The 21,457-nt window shown below is 41.3% G+C and overlaps 1 protein-coding gene and 1 pseudogene across 3 annotated transcripts in view; both read left to right on the forward strand.

Moving 5' to 3' along the window:
* The window catches only part of LOC112867626 (uncharacterized), a 173,095-nt gene that overhangs the window by 85,238 nt on the left and 66,400 nt on the right, over positions 1-21,457 (forward strand). The window contains exon 1 of one of the 2 annotated variants that reach the window (XR_015253756.1): positions 1,480-1,637. The exons of the other annotated variant lie outside the window; for it this stretch is intronic. The gene's annotated coding sequence lies outside the window, so the exon portion shown is untranslated. Of the gene's footprint in view, positions 1-1,479; positions 1,638-21,457 lie in introns of those variants that run through there. 2 annotated transcript variants of the gene reach the window in all.
* LOC147579282 (cationic amino acid transporter 3 pseudogene) lies at positions 2,127-15,296 on the forward strand (annotated as a pseudogene). The gene is made up of 2 exons (XR_015253742.1): positions 2,127-2,314; positions 13,228-15,296. The product of XR_015253742.1 is annotated as a cationic amino acid transporter 3 pseudogene (transcript).

Consider the following 21,457-nt stretch of genomic DNA (forward strand, 5'->3'; position numbering starts at 1 on the left):
TACTGTTCTGTGATGGAACACATCCTTCAAATTCCTGCCTGTCTCTTTTGCCTCCAGGAATTTTGGCTCCATACTTCTGCCTGGACCACTCATCCACTACCCAGCATAGTGCCTGGAACAAAGGTGATGCTCAATTAGTGCCCTTGGTCCATGCCTAATGGAGATGTACTAGGGCAGGATCAATGTGATTTGTAGGTTTTCCTCAGTTGGAGGTTCTTCCTGAAACCTGGAACAATTCTTTCTGCTCCAATTTCAATGCTCTTAGTATCATTAATATAGACTATGTCCCTATTGAATCCTGCTGCTACCCTTCTCTCCCCTCCCTCCACCTCCGCCCCAGTCTTTAAGTAAACTATTTTAGGGTTTAGAGGAATCTAACACTATCACAGAGAGCGAGTGGTTCCCCTTTTCCTTGAGACTGTTGGCTTCTTGCCCCATCATTTGTCCATTCAGCCTTCAGTCCCTAAGTAGGCCCACCTTCTCCATCTCTGAGAGTCTTACCTCTGTTTGAAGATTAACATCCTGGGAAGGAGGAGGCACCTTTCTTTGGTCACTGTTTCAGGGTCTTGGAAGTCCTAAGTTTTGAATGTCTTGAGCAGGAAGTTCTCTAGGCAAGAACTTTTTCTTTTTTGTTACTTCCTCCAGCACAATGCTCAATGTACATTCAGTTAGAATATATTATGACTATCTCAGGAAATCCCTCATGGTAAGCCTTAATGCGATCCCTTTTGGTTTTATTCCTGGAATATAGGAAACATGGGTGGAGGACTGGGATGGATGATGGTAGTAGAGAAATCTAGTAGGAGATTCTGGAAGAGGTGTCAGAGGGGGTGCTTTTATCCTTGTTTAAAGGGCTGCTGAGTGGACCCTTTAGGTGGATCTGGGATTGGCCTCCAAATCACCACAGGATGTGCTCCACTCAGCTCCCAACACTCTCCTTATGCCAGCCAGGACCTCCTCTATACCCAGGACTTTGGGAAGCTTCTTCAGTTCTAGTTATTTTTATTTTTTTAATGTTTATTTTTGAGAGAGAGAGAAAGAGAGAGAGAGAGACAGAGTGCAAACATAGGAGGGGCCAACAGAGAAGGAGACATAAATCAAACAGGCTGTAGGCTCTGAGCTGTTAGCACAGAGCCCAATGTGGGACTTGAACTCACAAGCAGTGAGATTGTGACCTGAGCCAAAGTCAGATGCTTAACCAACTGAGCCACCCAGGAACCCCTAGAAACTTCTTTACTTCTAAATTCAGATCTTGCTGCCACAAAGTCTCCAACAAAGTCCCATTTAAGCCCTCAGTCTACCTTCTCATAATGAAGGCCCCCACTAGTCTTCCATTGCCCAGCTCCAGCTTTTCTCCAGGATTCCAGCTAGGCCACTTACTCCACCCTTTCCAAACCTTCCCATATACGTGCCTCCCAATAACCCCAACTCACTGAGGCCCAGCCTTCCTAGGGCCCCACCTCCTGAGGGCCCAGCCTCCAGGAGGGCCTTGCCTCTTAGGGCCCCAACTCCCGGAGGGCCCAGTTAAGCTCCACTACAAGTCCTAACTCTGCTTGGCCAACCTCCTTACCTGTACCTGGGTTTGGCTTGCACATTCTTCTCAGGTCTTTCTCTTCTGAGACAGGAAAAGCCAATTGGTAAGTGATCTCTAATGTTTGTAGGGTTGGCAAGAAAACTGAGACCGTGACAGAGGGAAAGAGGCTGGGTTTGGAGTATCACTGGCTGTGGAAGCCCTATAGTGTTTGAGCAGAGGATATTCCTAGCACCAGAGCTAGACTTTGGATGGGGAGTGCAGACTAGGGGCTTTGTGAGTTGAGGAAGGGCAGGTAAGTTTGTTGGTCTCAGAGTGATTTGGAGAACTACACTCTGTTCTCCTCCAGACCAGAAGTTCTCATCTCTGCTGAAGAAAATATAAGTTATGGGAGGGTATTCCTTGGTATTTATCCTCCAGCATCTTTCCCACTTCTTTGCCCTGCCCTCCTCCCTGGCCTTTCCTTTCTGACCTGTAGCAGAGCTTGCTCTATTCAGCTTTGTCTTTCTGACAGGGCTCAGCACATAGTATGCTTAGGCATGTTCTTTCAATGAATGAAGGTTCTTCCACTTGGCTTTGCTGCCTCCTTCATGTTTTGCCACACTTTCTCACTTGAGATTGTGAAAGTCTCTGTGTCATATCTTCTTATGGAGGACATTGCTGTGGACTTTGCAAAATAGCAGATCTGGTTTGACAAGGTGGTCTACCATCACCAGAGAGGATTCAAGAGTCTTCTTCCTCCATGCTGAAAGAGACAGATATCTATTTTTACAGCTGCTGAAGGTACCTCCCCACCTTTCTTATCTAATTTAAAAAATTTTGTTGCAGATTGATTATAGGCCAGGTCAGGCTGTAGGAGGAAAGATTACTAAGTTCCCCTGGGGTGTGTCTGCCTAGTGGTCTTATAACACTCAAAGTGGCAATTTGCTGTTATCTTGAAATGTATTTACAACATGTTAATTTAGAGTCTTAAATTATTCTCTGCTTACCCTCCTCCCCACTGCCATGTACACTGTGGGCAGCACCCCAACACCAGGCTGTAGGAGGAAAGATTACTAAGTTCCCCTGGGGTGTGTCTGCCTAGTGGTCTTATAACACTCAAAGTGGCAATTTGCTGTTATCTTGAAATGTATTTACAACAAGTTAATTTAGAGTCTTAAATTATTCTCTGCTTACCCTCCTCCCCACTGCCATGTACACTGTGGGCAGCACCCCAACACCAGAAGCCCAGACAACACTTATCCATGCACAACACGTGATTCATTGATTGCATGTGTCAAATGCTTATTTCTAGGTTGTCTTTCTTTCTCTTGCCCTCTATAAGTTCTTAGGCAGATTGATTTTAACCTTAGTTTAAGCAAAATCATGTGGAAACGCCAATTTCTTTCATCAAGTAAATTCTAAATTGATAAAAATGATTTTTTGATTATATATTTTTTGGTTTATCCTCGTTCCTTTTTTATTTTAGTACTGAGCAGTGATAAAGCAGAGTAGGGATTAGAAACAACAAGGAGAGAAAGATAAAAAGCAGTGGCGGAGGCTATCTGTTTTAGATTATGATTCCCAAGCTGCAGTGAGGCAGTTGAGTCTTAGTGGAGAAGTCATACTGATCTATACATGGATGAGAACTCAGGACTTTGAGGCATGATACAACTCTTATATGACTCAGATGATCTGATGACCCTCCCACAACAAAACAAAGCAAAACAAATTAACTTTCCAAGGGTCATGGTTAGGGTGTGCTGCAGCTACCTAGGGCTATGAGAGGAACCAAGCACAGTCTGGTGAGACAGGACAGAGAGAAAGTGATGGCCAAGTACTTATATGGGAGGACAGAAGGACATATTTAAAGATATGAAGGAAGATAACCAGAGGGATAACAGCCTTTCCTAAGTCACTTTGTATGCAATGTAATACTAAAGGAGGTACAGAAGAAGGAGAAATGGGCTCTGACCACTCATAACTGCAGTCTAAAAGTGGAGACAGAGTATAGTGATACATGGGATGACTGGGTAAATTTCTAGATTCTGAACTTACAAGGAAACAAAGGTTTTGGGAGGAAAAACAAAGCTGTTTAGCAAGACTTCTTGGAAAAAATGAGTGTAGATTAGTGCTCAGCTACATGACAGTCGTGGTTTGGATAATAAGGCAGACAGGCAGATGGATTTCCTTCTACTGCTTTCTCCTGAGGACTTTTATTAGATGTTCTTTGTTGACAAGATTCAGTGTTGAGAAAAGGGAGTAGACAATTGTAGGGGAGAAGTAGAGAAGAAACTGAGTTTCACTGTTGACATCAATGTATCATATCATTTTTTAATCCCTTAATTGCACATCCTTCCTGGCTTTCCCCAGTTCTCTTTGATTCTTGTTAGAAAAGTCAGATTCTGATTCTTACTGGTAGCCCATCTAATTTATGAAGACATCTAGAAACAGAAGCTCAGGCTTTTCTAACTTGTCAAGTTGATCACCTTGTTTTGGTGTCATACAAATGTAAATGATTTTCAAAACAGAATTATGACTGAAACTAAGCCTGTAAATGTGTGAAATCATAAATCAAGAATGTTGCACTTAGCTCTGTCTTCTCTCCAGTTATTCCAGAAGGACTAAGAAAGGGTGCTTGTTCACAGCCATACCAGAAAGATACTAGATAATATGGAGTATACACAGCCTCTTGAAAAGCTCTGGCTATCTGTTTACCTAAATAATGGTGCAATGATAGTATGGTGTCTGCATGTAACAAGGACTATACAGGTATTTTGGGAAGGAAGTGAAAATGTTTTGGTCTACATCTACAGATAAATTAGTCTACATTTGGCTTAATGCATTTGGCCTACATACAGTTGGTCTGGAATGTGTTAGTCTGCATCAGGGTGGGTTTTCTCTCACTTGGAATTCAGCCTCTGCCAGACTGGGATGGGATTTGAGAGGTTTTGTGCTGGGGGTGGTAGAGTAGGTAGGAGAGTTGGAAGAGGCGGTTGTGTTTCCTGTAGGTCTAATGAGCATACAATTTGTGGACTACCATATCTTCAAGTTCAAGTCTTGGCTGTACCTAGTGATATTCATTTGCAGAATTAGGGTTTCTAGCCTCATTGAGAGAACATGAAGCACATTCTACCATAAGGAGTTTTTATTTTAGAAAGGGAGACAAAATCTTCCAAGTAACATGCAAATAGAATACAGCACAAAGTAAAATCATAAGTGGGAGGATGCCTAGTAAGTGATCGCTTAGTGAGGTTGTCCTCAGAAGACTCCAGGGAGATAAATTTGGATATTTATTTTCTTTAGTTTGAGCTTGGTTACTTCAGCATTCTTTACAATTTTTTTTTATTTTTTTTAACGTTTATTTTTGAGACAGAGAGACAGAGTATGAATGGGGGAGGGTCAGAGAGAGAGGGAGACACAGAATCTGAAATAGGCTCCAGTCTCTGAGCTGTCAGCACAGAGCCTGAAGCGGGGCTCAAACTCACGGACTGTGAGATCATGACCTGAGGTGAAGTTGGACGCTTAACTGACTGAGCCACCGAGGCGCTCCTCTTTACAACTTTTCAAGGAAGCTATCTGACATTTACTTCTCTTTCCCCAGGGAATAAGTTACACATTTATGACTACTGCAGTGGTTTCTCTCTCCTTTCCTTTTCTGCACAGACCAAGACTGAGAATTATTATTATCTTTAATTAATTTATTATTATTATTATTAATATATGTTAATATCTAGATCTGTACTAATATCTGTAGCAAATGTTTACCTGAATCTGTTTAGTTGGCAAACTGGATTTACCGGTTCAAGGTGTGGTGGAGTTTATTTTGTGTTTTTGGTGGGTGGCATGGAAGAAGACCTAAAAGAGTCTCTATTTATTGGATCATGGCCCAACCTGAAGATGTAGCTTGAATTGATGTTGTCCTGGGAAACAGTTACATACAATGCCAAAATAGGGTATTTCCCCCTCTTCCATGTGGCCTTCTCAGGCTGACCCATGGTGCACAGAAGACACTCATAGTCTTGCCAACAAGGAAAATGAGGTCCTTACAACTCTTACCTTTCATCAACTAGGAAGCCATCTGGTATCTTGACATACTCTTGCCTTGACTATTCATTTATAATTTAGGATTACCCTTCCTAGTTCTTAGTTATATATCTTTTACTTATTTTGGCTCGTGGTGAAGTGCTCATGAAATGCCCTTAATTGTAAATTCCCACTGAGGGAAATCCACTATTTGCCACCGTTGTCTTGCATTGTGTGTATACGAGTACATGATGACTTGGGAATAATTGTGGTGGTGTTTATAATTTGGGGGGTAGAAAGATGTTGCTTTTGTTTGAGTTCTTTTATACAAACAATCACTATGGTGCTTGAATTTTCTAATTTGGAATTTGTCTTTGTATTCAGATACACTTAGTTGAAATCTGATCTTTAATAGATTGAATCCAGTCTTTCTCACTTAGAAATTTTTTTGTGGTTTCAACTTGAAGGACCACCCAATTTATCACTTTAGATTCAACCCAAAGTACAATGATCCCATAATTGTAGGTATCTACAGACAGTACAGGAAAAATGGTAGCAAATGGAGAAAATTCTTTTCTTTGGGAGCTTATTGTATAAGGGCATTTCATGGATACTTCCCCATCCTCCTGAAACAAATGAAATCCTGTTTTACATACAATCCGATCATTTGACTATTGTACCACTCCCCACTTCTGCAGGTTAGACTCAATGTAGTTATTACAGTTTGAGTATCATGTATGTTGCCTAATGCCAAAGCACTAGGTGACCTATTTTCCAAATAACATAAAGCAGTGGAAGTAATAAAACTCTGTGCTGTGCATGTGTTCATTTGTCAAGGTGATGACACTGGAGAAAAATATAAATGTCACAGATATTGTACTTTATTTCAGCTGACTTGGGTTACTCCCTTTGTACTTTCACTTTGTTGTGGTGAAAGAGACTTGGACCTCAGTTCTCATGTCAGATGTCTGACATCACCAAACTGGACTGTAAATTGTGGGGTACTTTCTTGGCTGTGGAAAATTAACTCTTTGTACCTCAGGCTTCATCTGGGGAAGGAAAGGCATGCTTCAAGCGTCATCAGACAGAAGCTCTGCTCCTCAGCAACACCCCCCCCCCCCACCTACTACTCCTGACCTCTTCTCTAACTGGGTGTTCCCCTTGTGCAAGGTCTTGGTGGGAGTGTGTGTGTGTGTGTGTGTGTGTGTCCCATGGGTGGCTGTATGGCATCTCTGCTTTGGCACCTAGAGAGGGAGGCAGAGGCAAGAATGCAGTTAGTTCAGTCCTTGTCATATTACCAGATACACTAGACATCTATTGAGATCTCTACAAAACTTGTCTCCATGCCTTGTTTTCAAACTCTAGAGGAGGACTTTCCTTACAGAACCCAATACGTAGTTTACATAACATGAAAATCAGTAGTCAACATGTAAAACCATCACTTTTTCTAGGGTGCCCATCACACCTAGAGTAACAGCTAAAGTCCTCACACTGATTGTCAGACCCTACAATGAAGCATCTGGCTTCCTGCTTTCTCTCTGACCTCATCCCCTACTGCTTACCCCTCACTCACTCTTTCCTGGCCCCACAGACCTCCTTATTATTCCTCAAAAATAGCCAAGTGGCACCATTTCACACCCTTTAGGATGGCTACCTTTAAAAAGACTAGAAGATAACAATTATTGGCAAGGATGTGGAAAAATTGAGATGCTTGTACATTGCTGTTGGGAATGTATAATGGGGCAGCCACTGTGGAAAACAGTATGGTGATTTCTCAGAAAATTAAATATCCAATTACCACAAGATCCAGTAATCCCACTTCTTGGGTATATATCCTATAGAATTGAAAGCAGGGACTCAAAAAGCTACAACCGTATTCATAACAGCATTATTCACAACAGCCAAAAGGTGAAGCAATGCATAGCCCCATCAGTAGATGAATATATAAACAAGATTGAGATATACACACAATGGAATGTTATTCATCTTTAAAGAGAAGGACATTCTGACATATGTTACAAGCTGGATGAATCTTGAAGACATTATGCTAAGTGAAATAACCTGGTCAAAAAATGACAATATTGTATGATTCTACTTATACGAGGTACCTAGAGTACTCAAAATCATAGAGAAAGAACGTAGAATGGTGGTTTCCAGGGGCTACAGGGAAGGAAGAATGGGAACTAACTCTTTATGGGTACAGTTTCAGCTGAGGAAGACGAACAAGTTCTGGACATGGATGGTGGTGACGGTTGCACAACAGTGTGAAGGCCAGGGTGTATTGGAGCACCCATTTTAAATTTTTTTTTAACGTTTATTTATTTTTGAGACAGAGAGAAACAGAGCATGAACAGAGGAGGGGCAGAGAGAGAGGGAGACACAGAATCTGAAACAGGCTGCAGGCTCTGAGCCGTCAGCACAGAGCCCCACGCAGGGCTCGAACTCACGGATGGTGAGATCATGACCTGAGCCGAAGTCGGACGCTTAACCGACCAAGCCACCCAGGCGCCCCAAGAGCACCCATTTTAAAATCAAAACACCTACTGAGCACATCCTAACCCTTTCTTGCTTCCTTTTTCTCTGCAGTACTGATTGCAATACCAACACAATACCTATTCATATTACTTTTTTTATTGTTTGCTTTCTACTGCAGGAACTTAAGCAACTTGAGTGGAGAAATGTTTGTTTCTCTTTGCTTTATGAATAAATGGGGCCAATATATTTGAATAAATGAAAGACCATTATTGGACACAGACTTCAAGAGAAGGCACAAACTGAAAGAGAAAATGGGACAACTCCATTTTCATTTGGATTTGTTAACCAATTTCTTCTACCCTTGGGCATGAGACTCAGCACCAGTGTCATGACGGCTTTTGACTGTTTACCTTTTCATATGTATTGTGAACTATTTCACTTTTGGACATGTTGGTGTACATGTACACAACACTTCCTAATACTTAAAACTCTTGCCCTACACTCAAAGCCTCTACTCTTGTGTTTATGACTGCCTCCTACCCAAGTTGCAGAGGTGCTGAGTTAGAAATCCAGAAACTCTGGGGAAACTCAGCTATCCAGAATATTTTATTCTTGTTTGTTTGGGAGCCACTGGTTTGACTGGCTCCAGAGTTTTCATTTTCTGGAAATTTTAAGGAGGATGAGAGAATCTATATACTTTGGGATCAGGAAGGAGCTGTGCTTGGATACAAATGGATTGCAATAATCTCTGTAGATGCTGCATTTAAAGTCCACTTCTCTGAAACTTTGACAGCTTAAAAATAATTATTTAACAGCCTCAGGAGCCTTCCTCTCAAGTCTTTATCAAACTTTTAGCAAGGCAACTGGTATCCAAACTATCTTTGAGGCTATTTGGGAGGAGTCACAGAGCCAACTTCCTGATCAAGTGTTAACATCCAATCACGGGGACCAGTGGAACTTACTGCCTTGGAAAAATGTTTTGATAGGAAAGGTCCAGAGTGAGGGCAGTACCTGTCTAGAGACAAAGGAGTGAACCCAATGATCTCCAGGACAAAGGAGAATGGGTGGGGCTGGCTGGGAAAGCAAGATGGCCTGCAATTTTGTGGGTGGATTGTTCAACTTGACAAGAGTTGTTTTGGGAGACTTGGGATGGAACTTTTATTTTGAAGTTTGGAAGGAGCTCAGAGACTAAAGGAAATACAGGGAGGAGGAGAGGAGGTAAGGGAAACCCTGGGGCATTATGGAATTGATAAAACCTGGCTTCATGTTCCCTGGCCTCTCTCTACATTTCTTTCTTTCTTTCTTTCTTTCTTTCTTTCTTTCTTTCTTTCTTTCTTTCTTTCCTTTTTATTTAACTTTTTTTAATGTTTACTTTTTTTTTTATTTTTGAGAGAGAGAGAGAGAGCATGAACAGGGGAAGGGCATAAAGAGAAGGAGACACAGAATACAAAGTAGGCTCCAGGCTCTGAGCAGTCAGCACAGAACCCGACGAGGGGCTCGAACTCAAGAACTGTGAGATCATGACCTGAGCTGAAGTCAGACGCTTATCCAACTGAGCCACCCAGGTGCCCCTAACTTTTGCTTATTATTTATTTATATTTAAGAGAGAGATAGAGAGAGACAGAGTACAAGAGAGACAGGGAGACATAGAACCTGAAGCAGCCTCCAGGCTGTGAGCCATCGGCACATAGCCCATTGTGGGGACTCAAACTCACAAACCGCAAGTTCATGACCTGAGCTGAAGTTGGGTGCCCAATCAATTGAGCCACCCAGGCACCAGTTGGGATGGTTTAGGAAAGGCTTCCTAGAAGTGGAAAGGGAGAAGGTTGTAGAATCGGGTTGAAAAAGGCTAGAGGGTCAAGACTGGAAAGAAAGGAGTGAGGAGGGTATCCCTGGCAGGGTAGATAACTTACCCAAGCCCAAGGCTCATCCCAGGAAGGTTAAGTCAGAATGCAAGGACCTGAGTTAGGAAGGAGGTGATGGGCCAGAGAATAGGGGAAGAATTAATGTGGGGCTCTGACAGGTAGGTCAGAAAGTCTGGACTGAATATAAACCATTGGAATAACCACAGAATACTGCACAAAGAAAGGGCATTTCTGAAATTGTGCTTGAGGACAAAGTTTCTCTGTGTTGTTATAAGCTAAATTTGTGGTAAACTCTCTCAGTATTCCCAATCATGGGTTGGCTTTCTCTTCTACAAGTTTGCTTGTTCATCGCTTTGTTCTGCCTGCTTCTGTTGGAGTCATAAAACATGATTTTTTTAATTCCCAGATATTTGGTTCTTTTGGGTTGCTTCTCTGATATCTTTATATTTTGTCTACAGATCCACTGTCCCTCATCTTCAGTAAAAGTGGGAAGAGCTCAAGGGCCACCCTGCACAACATAGTTGAATGAAACAGAAATTATCAAACTCATTACCCATCTCCAACCCTGCCATTTAGATGGTCATCCTTTGGGATTCTTGCTCAGGGTCCATGGATTGATTTCAGAATGTTGATGACATTATTTTGAGGTGACCAACCTCAGAGGGGTGTGTGATTGAACAAATGTTAGGAAACATATTTTTCTTTGTTGGGAGGTAGGTGACTGGGGACGGTTCCCCAGAGAAACATGGTACAAGCATCCTTAGTGCCCAGTAAGAAGCCTCTAGAGACAGTTGAAGGAGCTGAAGGAGAAAGAGGAACTGGGAAAAGGGAAATAGGTTCAGAGAGAACTAGTAAGTGGGGTGCTCCATCTTCCCTTGTTCTCCACCCTCTTTCTAGCAGGTATTCCTTCTCTGTATTCTCCATGTCCTGACAATTATAGGATTCTGATTCTCCTTCAATTTAAATCTGTTGAGTGCCTGCCATTTATCAGGCTCTGAACCAGATCCTCTCATGACATCACCTCATGTAGTTCCTTTGTTGATCCTGAAGTATACTGAGTAGAGTCAACCCCTCCCTCAGTCATGAACTTTTAGAACCATAGCTTTCTGTCAGGCCCCTTTTCAAGGTATTTTATTTTCCCCTTTCATCCTGAGCTCTTTCTCACTTCCCCTCCTCACTGGATGCACTTGCTTTAGTGTATTTAACAAATGCTCTTCCAGTCCATGTTCTATATGTGTATTTAGATACATACATCCACTGGAATTTTGATACACTAGCATAAATGGCATATGGGAGAAGCCCAGGTGTTATGAGGAAGGGCATACATAGGAAGGGCAGCACAAAGGTCAGGGGAGGCTTCCTTGGGAAGCAACATCTGAGTTGGGAACTGAAAGAGAAGTAGGGGTTAACTAAGGGGAGGGATAAGAGGGCATTAGAGGCAAGAGAACAGGGTGAGTGTGGAATTTCACAGCTGGATCAGGAACTGGGCAGGGGATGAGGATAGGGGAATCAGCACAGGTGAGGTGATGAAGGAAGGAAGAATTATGAAGGAAGGAGAGTGGGAACCACTGAAGGGTTTGAAGACTGGGGGTGGGTGGGGGACACATCAATCACATTCATAGTATAGAAAGTTCCATGAGTTAAGAATTGACCCTCCTTATCTATCTCCCATGTTGTTGGTAAATCATAACATTGGAACTGGCGGATGGCAAATAAGAAGTCTAGATGGATTTGTAGACAGAAGGTCAGAACCACAACATAAGGATGTCTTTTGATAACCTATAGAGAAGATATTTCAATTTTGACTTGTTCTGTTTTTTAGAACTTCTTACAACACTTTCTAAAATTCTCTCAAAACCAAAGCCAGAGTAGAGAGGAGAGTGAAGTCTGCATGACTTTGTCTTTTCTGTTCCCCACTACTCATTTCTGGGGCATTGCTGTGAATTCTTCATTTAAAGCCTCATTCCCCTTGAAGAGGGGCCCATTTGAATAGTAGCAGTAGAGGAGGAGAAAGGGGGAACTACTAGAAAGTTTTCTTCATTAAGAAAACATATTCAGACAATGATTTGAGAACGTTAAAATAACTCCTTGTGAAAAATCAATAGACAGTTACAAGTGAGTGTTTTCATACAAGTTTACAGAACAGGGCAGATTTTCCAGGCGGCTATCAGCTGACATCACAGATGGCGAGGTGTTTACAGAGCACACTGTGACCAGAAAGGAGACTGTCTGCAGAAGCGAACTCACCTTCTCTTCTGAAATCCAGAGAGAGGAGACAGAAGGAATTGTTTTGGTTGTGAGCTACTGAGCTAAGTAACTTACTTCTTTCCTCCCTACTCATCACACTCTCATAACTGAGGATATAAAACTGTAGTTAATTTTTATCTGGGAGCTTTGGGTGAGGTTTACTGAATTCCAGAATTCATACTATGGCCTTTCTGGCTCTCCTCTGTTCTTAGTAATGGATTCTTGGTTGGATGTTGCATTCATTTCTCCAGTGTTTCCTTACCCTGCAGCTTGTTCTTATAGTTCTTGAAGGTAGTTCTTGCAGTCCCTGACCATTCCTTCCTCTTCCTCTCTCTTCACATCACATCTGTGGGCATAGGAAGCTAAGAGTGAAGGGTTGGACTGTACATTCTGTGACATCAGCACAGCTAAATGAATGATTCAGAATGAGGGTAAAGGGAGACAAAGTGACATCTGACCTTGGCTAACTGATTTTGGAGGTAAGGGTTTTGAGACCCGGGGAACACTATTTGTATTTTAAACCCAGATGATAGTTAGAAATAGTCCTATAACTGCAGTGAGGCCTTCTACTCCATGAATTAATGGGTCATAACTCATGTTCAAGCACCATGTATATATCCCATGTGTGAATTATTCCATAATATATCTATGCTGCATTGTGTCTTATAGTTTAATTAGTATATGAAGCTACATGAATTAGATTAACCCAAATGGGATTATGTTATGTGGTGTGTAAAAAAGGAGAATGTTAGGAAGTATTTTTCACTTTTTCTGGGGGGAAAAGCAAGATTGATTTTTCTATGACATCTTTTGGTGTCAGTTTCTGTGATTCTTGGGCTGCAAAAAGTGACATGGGACTTCTGAGTTTTATGTGGTTGGTTGAACATCATTGTTCAGTAAATATTTATTGTTTCTTTAGGCATTATAGAGGGATAACACATACCAGATGAAATATGAAGCAATAGCTTTAAAGCCTTGAGAGCAACAGAACTTGGCGGCGTCAACCCAACTTGGCTTAACTCCAGCTCACTGAACGAAATCCCAGATTCTATGCTTCCTGGGCTTGCTATAGCTTTCTGATCCTGGAATCCTCTTCAATTCCAGCTAGATGCTGCGTCAGGCACTTCGCAGATTTGGTCAAAAGCTGGTACATAGACCTCCACTCAAGGAACCAGTGGCTGAGGACGACCCACAGAGAAGACTGAGCACTCTGGATTTAGTGGCCCTGGGTGTAGGCCGCACAGTGAGTGTAGGTGTGTATGTCCTGGCTGGTGAGGTGGTCAGCAATCAAGCAGGACCATCCATCGTGATCTGCTTTTTGGTGGCCGGCCTATCTTCTGTGTTGTCTGGGCTGTGCTATGCTGAGATTACTGCCCGAGTTCCCCTCTCTGGTTCTTCATATCTCTACACTTATGTCACTATAGGTGAACTCTGGGCTTTTATCACTGGCTGGAACCTCATCTTCTCCCTTGTGGCTGATACAGCCAATGTAACCCGGGCTTGGATTTTAGCTTTTGCCAATCTGCTTGGGAACCAGATCTCTCAGACCCTGCGTGAGAGAATCTTACTGTATGTTCCCCAAGTCCTTGCAGATAATCTAGTCTTCTTTGTTGTGGGCCTTGTATTGTTGCTCATGGAATTGCAGACTCTGAACCATAGTCAGTTTTTCCTGATTACCAAAGTGATCACATTGGTGAAACTTTTGGTTCTTGGTTTTGTCATCATCTCTGGATTCATTAAGGGGGATCTGCACAACTGGACGCTCACAGAAGATGACTACATAATGGCTGGACTCAATGACACCTCTAGCTTGAGCCCCCTGGGCTCTGGAGGATTTGTGCCCTTCGGCTTCGAGGGGATTCTCCATGGAGCAGCTACCTGTTTCTATACATTTATTGGTTTCCACAATATTTTTGAAAGAGTTGAAGAAGCCCAGAATCCCCAACATTCAGTCCCCATGGGCATTGTGATTTCACTGTTCATCTGCCTTCTGGTATATTTTGGTGTCTCTTCAGCACTTACGCTTATGGTGCCCTACTACAAGCTTCAACCTGGAAGCATCTTGCCTGAGGCATTTCTCCATATTGGTTGGGCTCCTGCCTACTATGTTGTAGCTTTTGGATTCCTCTGTAGTCTTTCATCTAGCCTCTTGGGCTCTATGTTACCCATACGTCAGTTGATACACAAGATGGCAAAGGATGGCCTATTGTTCCCTGTTCTTGCCAGGATAGAAACTGGCACATATGCTCCCATCGTGGCCACTGTGATCTTTGGCATTACTGCACCAGTCATGGCAGTCTTCTTTGGACTCACTGATCTTGTGAACTTCAGGTCACTTGGGTCCCTGCTAGCTTACTCCCTGGTGGCTCTTTGTGTTCTCATCCTCAGGTACCAGCCTGAGAGGAGGAATGAGGAAAATGAAGCAGAGGTGCAGGAGGAGAATAGACCTGCAGCAGAGAGGCTAACTCTACAGGGACTACTTTTTCCAGGCAGCTCCACCCCTACTCCACTCTCTGGCCGGGTTGTCTATGTTTGCTCCTCACTGCTTGCTCTGCTGCTCACTCTTCTTTGCCTGGTGCTGGCCCAGTGGCCAGTCCTGCTTTCTGGAGACCCAGTGTGGATTTCAGTGGTTATGGTGCTCCTGATGCTCATCACTGGGATCACTGGGGTCATCTGGAGACAGCCTCAAAGCTCCAGTCCCCTTTACTTTAAGGTCCCTGCCCTGCCTCTTGTCCCACTACTGAGCATCTTCATGAATGTTTACCTTATGATGCAGATGACAGCTGGCACCTGGGCCAGATTTGGTGTCTCCACGCTTATTGGGCTTGCTATCTATTTCAGCTATGGGATCAAGCACAGTGTGGAGGGAGTTGGAATGGCCAACTCCACTTAAGGTAGGGCCAAAACTGTGGACCTTGAACTCATCAGTGCCCATACATATTTAGTTTGACATCATCATACCTGAATGCAGTCTGGTCCCCCTACACAATAATTTTGAGTACTCTTTAGCAGATGGAAATGAGGTCTCCTATGGGATATTGGTGGGGGAATAATTTATTGTGAGTCAAGGATGTGTCTTTGCTCCTTCTTTTTTTCCCCCCTTATCTACTTTTCAGTTACGTCTGTAGCGGCATATTGGCTTTAAAAAATATTAAAAGAAACTGGAAAAAGTGTTTTTGTTTCCTTTGGGTAAATACAAAGTCAGGGAATTACTGAATTATATAATAATTACATTTTTAATTTTTTTTAGAAACCTCCATACTGTTTTTCAAAGTGGCTGCACTAATTTATATTCCCACCAACGGTATATGAGGGTTCCCTTTTCTCCATATCCTTGCCAATACTTGTTATTTCTTGTCTTTTTTTTTTTTTATTTTAGCCATTCTGACATGTGTAAAGTAATATATCATTGCAGTTTTAATTTGCATTTCCCTTATGATTCATGATGCTGAGTATCTTTTCATGTGTGTGTTGGTATCTGCCCATGTTTTGAATGAATTTTTTTTGGTGTTGAGTTATGTCAGTTCATTGTATATTTCGCATTAACCCCTTATTGGATATATCATTTGCAAATATCTTCTCCCATTCAGTAGGTTGCCTTTTTGTTTTGCTGATGGCTTCTTTGCTATGGAAAAGTTTCTTATTTACACTAAGTCCAAAAGATATACGCATCATTATGTTTATAGCAGCACTATATACAATAACCAAGATATGGAAGCAACCCAAGTGTCCATCAGTAGATGAATGGATAAAGGAGATTATATATATACATATACATATATATATATGAATATTAATCAACCATTGGAAAAAAAACAAAAGAAACCTTGCAATTTATAACAACATGGATGGAACTAGAAGATATAATGCTAAGTGAAATAAGTCAGTCAAAGACAAATACTATATGATTTCACTCACATGTAGAATTTAATAAAACAAACAAATGGAAAAACAAATAAAAAAAAACAGACTCTTAAATACAAGGAACAAACAGGTAGTTACCAAAAGTGAAATGGGTGGGAGGATGGGTAAAATAGATACAGGGAATTCCGAGTACACTTAACTTGTTGAGCACTGAAAAATGTATGGAATTGTTAAATCATTTTATTCTACACCTGAGAGTAATATAATGACACTATGTGTTAATTATACTTCAATAAAAAATAAAGAAAATTAGAAAAAGACAAAAGAAAAGATGAAATATGGCCTCTGCCCTTAAGGGGCTTATATTCTAATACAAGAGGTAAAGCACAACTGTAACAAAAAGTAAAAAGTGTTGCCATAATAAGCAAATACAAATGAGGTGTCTTACAAATTCAGAGTGGAGAATGACCATTTGTGGCTGCCACAGTGATGACAGTTGATGGTGAAATCAGAGAAGACTGTAGAGGAATGACATTTGGGTTAGCTCTCTCCATGGACAAATAGGATTTTGCCACACATGGGCAGCAGGGAGAGACTGTAGGCAGAGAAACAACAGTAGGAAAATGAAGAAGTGGTCGGAGCACACTGAGCAGGTTGTGTAGCTTGACGCTTGGCTGTGGGGGTGGGGGGGGAGTAGGAGGGAGGATGGGCAACAGAACATACACAGGTAGATTGAAGCCAGATCTTTCCTCTGATCACAAAGTACTTTGGCTTTGAACCCACTTCCCATGCTACAAATCCCTGGGGTTGCTTCTTCTACTTGGTTATGTATGCATTCATGTACTTTAAAGTTTCTCTACTATTGTCTGCTTTGGTCCACTAGTTCAGAAAGTGCACAGCTGAGAGCCAAGTGTCCTTGGTTCTAGTCTTGTTTCCACCACTAACTAGCACTGTGATCTTCAGCAAGCCCCTCAGTTCCCTCAGTGCTCTGTTTATTTGTCTGTAACATAAGAGTTCACAACTGATAATTTCTAAAGTTCCCTTTAGTTAAAAAATTATAGGATATTGTCTTGTTCTTCTGTCTTGTTTTTCTCTCAATTTGGTCTCTACTACAAGTGATCTGAACCTGCATTCTGCCCACTTTTTACTACAACCTATTGTTGGAGTTGTAGAGGTACAATAAATAACACCACATTTCCCCCTCCTATGATATTCAAGACATAGAGACAAATGATTAAACCATCAGCCTCAGCCTAAATGGCTTGTTAATCTGGCATCACTAAATTAGATAGTCTTACTCTTCATCACAAGCACTGCCGAGCACACCCTACCTCCTACCACAAGAGAGAGCCTGTTTTTATTAGATTTTCTTGTGTATGAGCAAATTGGAGTGCATTTGTTCTGTGAGCATGTTGGATCCAGATGAAAAAAAGGAAACCACCAAAAAAAAAAAAAAAAAAACCCTGTAAGAAGCTTAGCTAGGCATGCTCAGTACCGTCTCTTTAACTGACTGATAGACACAGAGAGAGAAGGAAGCAGAGAGAAGCCAGGAATAGTACTCTGTTCAATGAGGCTCAAACTTCAATGGATGTCACCTCACCTGGAGGGCTTCTGAAAATACACATTGTTGGGCTCTGACCCCAGCATTTGGAATTCAGTATATCTGGGTGGGACCCAGAATTTGTTCTTCTAACAAGTTTTCAGGAGATGCTGCTGCTGCTGCTGCTGCTGCTGCTGCTGCTCTAGGGACCTCACATTGAAGACCAAGGCTCCAGTTTAAACTCCTCCACATACATGTAAAATGAAGGAAGGGAAATATGGCACCCTCTGAACATTCACTTCATTTCATGAAACACTGAGATTAAAATACCATCATGAATGCTTTCACAGTGGGGAAATCATAGAGAATCACTTCACAATGTTTCACAATCCCTACAGATTCTTCCCAATGCCTAGCCTTAGTTAAAGTAATATCATTTTTTGGCTTCCATTTATTCACTTGTAGTTTTAAAAATATGAGCATCATAATACTAATGCCTACTTTTCCCATCCCCATATGAGATGTTTGTGAAGATTGGTTGAAGTAATGGGTATAAAAATTCTCTAAATAAACTTTGTGAATGTTAGTGATTCCCTCTTAACTTCTCAGTAGAAATATGGAGGCTTTTCCTCCTACAAATAGTACATCTCAAAAGATTATTTTATTTGTGTTTATTTAAATTCAAGTTAGTTAACATCGTAGTATTGGTTTGAGGAGTAGAACCCAGTGATTCATCACTTACGTGCAACACCCAGTGCTCATCCCAAGTGCCCTCTTTAATGTCCATCACCCATTTAGCTCATCCCCACAAAAACCTCCCCTCTAGCAACCTCCAGTTTGTTCTCATATGATATTTGTCTTTCTCTGCTTGACTTATTTCACTTGGCACAATACACTCTAGTTCCATCCATGTTGTTGCAAATGGCAAGATTTCATTCTTTATGATTCATGAGTAGTAGTATTCCATATAAATGTGTATGTGTGTGTGTGTGTGTGTGTGTGTGTATACACATATATATGGAATGGAACATATTTCATATGTGGAACATGTGTCCACATTTTCTTTATTCATGAATTGATGGACATTTGGGCTCTTTCCATAATTTGACTATTGTTGATGGTGCTACTATAAACACTGGGCTGCATGTGCCCCTTCGAATTCAGCATTTTTATGTCCTTTGGATAAATACCTAGTAGTCCAATTGCTGGATCATAGGGTAGTTCTATTTTTAATTTTTTGAGGTAATGGCATACCATTGTCCAAGTATCTGTACCAGTTTCCATTCTCACCAACAGTTCAAAAGGGTTCCCCTTTCTCCTCATCCTCACCAACATCTGTTGTTTCCTGGGTTTTTAATTTTAGCTATTCTGACAGGTGTGAGGTGGTATTTCAGTGTGGTTTTGATTTGTATTTCCCTAATGATGAATGGTGTTGAGTATATTTTCATGTGTCTGTTAGCCATCCAAATGTCTTCTTTGGAAAAGTGTCTATTCATGTCTTTTGCCCATTTCTTCAGTGGATTATTTGTTTTCTGGGTGTTGACGTTGATAAGTTCTTTATAGATTTTGGATACTAACCGATAAATATACTAACTGATATTTATCCCATATGTCATTTGAAAATATCTTCTCCCATTCTATTGGTTGCCTTTTAGTTTTGTTGATTGTTTCCTTTGCTGTGCAGAGCTTCTTATCTTGATGAGGTCCCAATATTTCATTTTTGCTTTTGTTTCCCTTGCCTCCTGAGACATGTTTACTAAGAAGTTGCTGTGACCATACTTTGGCTATTGTTGATAGTGCTGCTATAAACACAGGGGTGCATGTATCCCTTCGAAACAGCACACTTGTATCCCTTGGATACATGCCTAGTAGTGCTATTGCTGGGTCGTAGGTAGTTCTATTTTTAGTTTTTTGAGGAACCTCCATACTGTTTTCCAGAGTGGCTGCACCAGCTTGCATTGCCACCATCGATGGATGAATGGATAAAGAAGATGTTGTATATGTATGTATACACACACACACACACACACACACACACACACACACACACACACACAATGGAGTAGTATTCGGCAATCAAAAAGAATGAAATCTTGCCATTTGTAATTATGTGGATGGAACTGGAGGGTGTTATGCTAAGTGAAATTAGTCAGAGAAAGACAAAAATCATGACTTCACTCATGAGGACTTGAAGAAACAAAACAGATGAACATAAGGGAAGGGAAACAAAAATAATATAAAAACAGGGAGGGCGACAAAACAGAAGAGACTTATAAATATGGAGAACAAACTGAAGTTTATGGAAGGGGTTGTGGGAGGGGGGATGGGATAAATGGGTAAGGGGCACTAAGGAATCTACTCCTGAAATCATTGTTGCACTATATGCTAACTAATTTAGATGTAAATTTTTAAAAAATTTAAAAAAAGTTGCTGTGACCAAGGTCAAAGAGGTTGTTGCTTGTTTTCTCCTCTAGGATTTTGATGGTTTCTGTTTCACATTTAGGTTTTTTTCTATTTTGAATTTATATTTGTGTGTGGTGTAAGAAAGTGGTCAAGTTTCATTCTTCTGCATGTCGCTGTCCAGTTCTCCCAGCAGCATTTGCTGAAGAGATTCACTTTTTCCATTGGATAGTCTTTCCTGCCATATAGGAAAGATTAGTTGGCCATACATTTGTGGATCCATTTCTGGGTTCTCTATTCTGTTCCATTGATCTATGTGTCTGTTTTCATGCCAGTACCATACTGTCTTGATAATTACAGCTTTGTAATACAGCTTAAAGCCTAGAATTGTGATACCTCCAGCTTTGCTTTGCTTTTTCAAAATTACTTTGTCTATTTGGGGTCTTTTCTGGTTTCATGAAATTTTTTTTTTTTTTTTTTTTTTTTTTTTTATTTATTTATATATGAAATTTATTGTCAAATTGGTTTCCATACAACACCCAGTGCTCATCCCAAAAGGTGCCCTCCTCAGTACCCATCACCCACCCTCTCCTCCCTCCCACCCCCCATCAACCCTTAGTTTGTTCTCAGTTCTCAACAGTCTCTTATGCTTTGGCTCTCTCCCACTCTAACCTCTTTTTTTTTTTTTTTTTTGTTCCCCTCCCCCATGGGTTTCTCTTAAGTTTCTCAGGATCCACATAAGAGTGAAACCATATGGTATCTGTCTTTCTCTGTATGGCTTATTTCACTTAGCATCACACTCTCCAGTTCCATCCACGTTGCTACAAAAGGCCATATTTCATTTTTTCTCATTGCCACGTAGTACTCCATTGTGTATATAAACCACAATTTCTTTATCCATTCATCGGTTGATGGACATTTAGGCTCTTTCCATAATTTGGCTATTGTTGAGAGTGCTGCTATGAACATTGGGGTACAAGTGCCCCTATGCATCAGTACTCCTGTGTCCCTTGGATAAATTCCTAGCAGTGCTATTGCTGGGTCATAGGGTAGGTCTATTTTTAATTTTCTGAGGAACCTCCACACTGCTTTCCAGAGCGGCTGCACCAATTTGCATTCCCACCAACAGTGCAAGAGGGTTCCCGTTTCTCCACATCCTCTCCAGCATCTATAGTCTCCTGATTTGTTCATTTTGGCCACTCTGACTGGCGTGAGGTGATATCTGAGTGTGGTTTTGATTTGTATTTCCCTGATAAGGAGCGACGCTGAACATCTTTTCATGTGCCTGTTGGCCATCCGGATGTCTTCTTTAGAGAAGTGTCTATTCATGTTTTCTGCCCATTTCTTCACTGGGTTATTTGCTTTTCGGGTGTGGAGTTTGGTGAGCTCTTTATAGATTTTGGATACTAGCCCTTTGTCCGATATGTCATTTGCAAATATCTTTTCCCATTCCGTTGGTTGCCTTTTAGTTTTGTTGGTTGTTTCCTTTGCTGTGCAGAAGCTTTTTATCTTCATAAGGTCCCAGCAATT

The sequence above is a fragment of the Puma concolor genome, chromosome B4 (assembly GCF_028749965.1).
Source record: "Puma concolor isolate L17-30 chromosome B4, mPumCon1.1.hap2, whole genome shotgun sequence".
Classification (NCBI taxonomy): domain Eukaryota; kingdom Metazoa; phylum Chordata; class Mammalia; order Carnivora; family Felidae; genus Puma; species Puma concolor.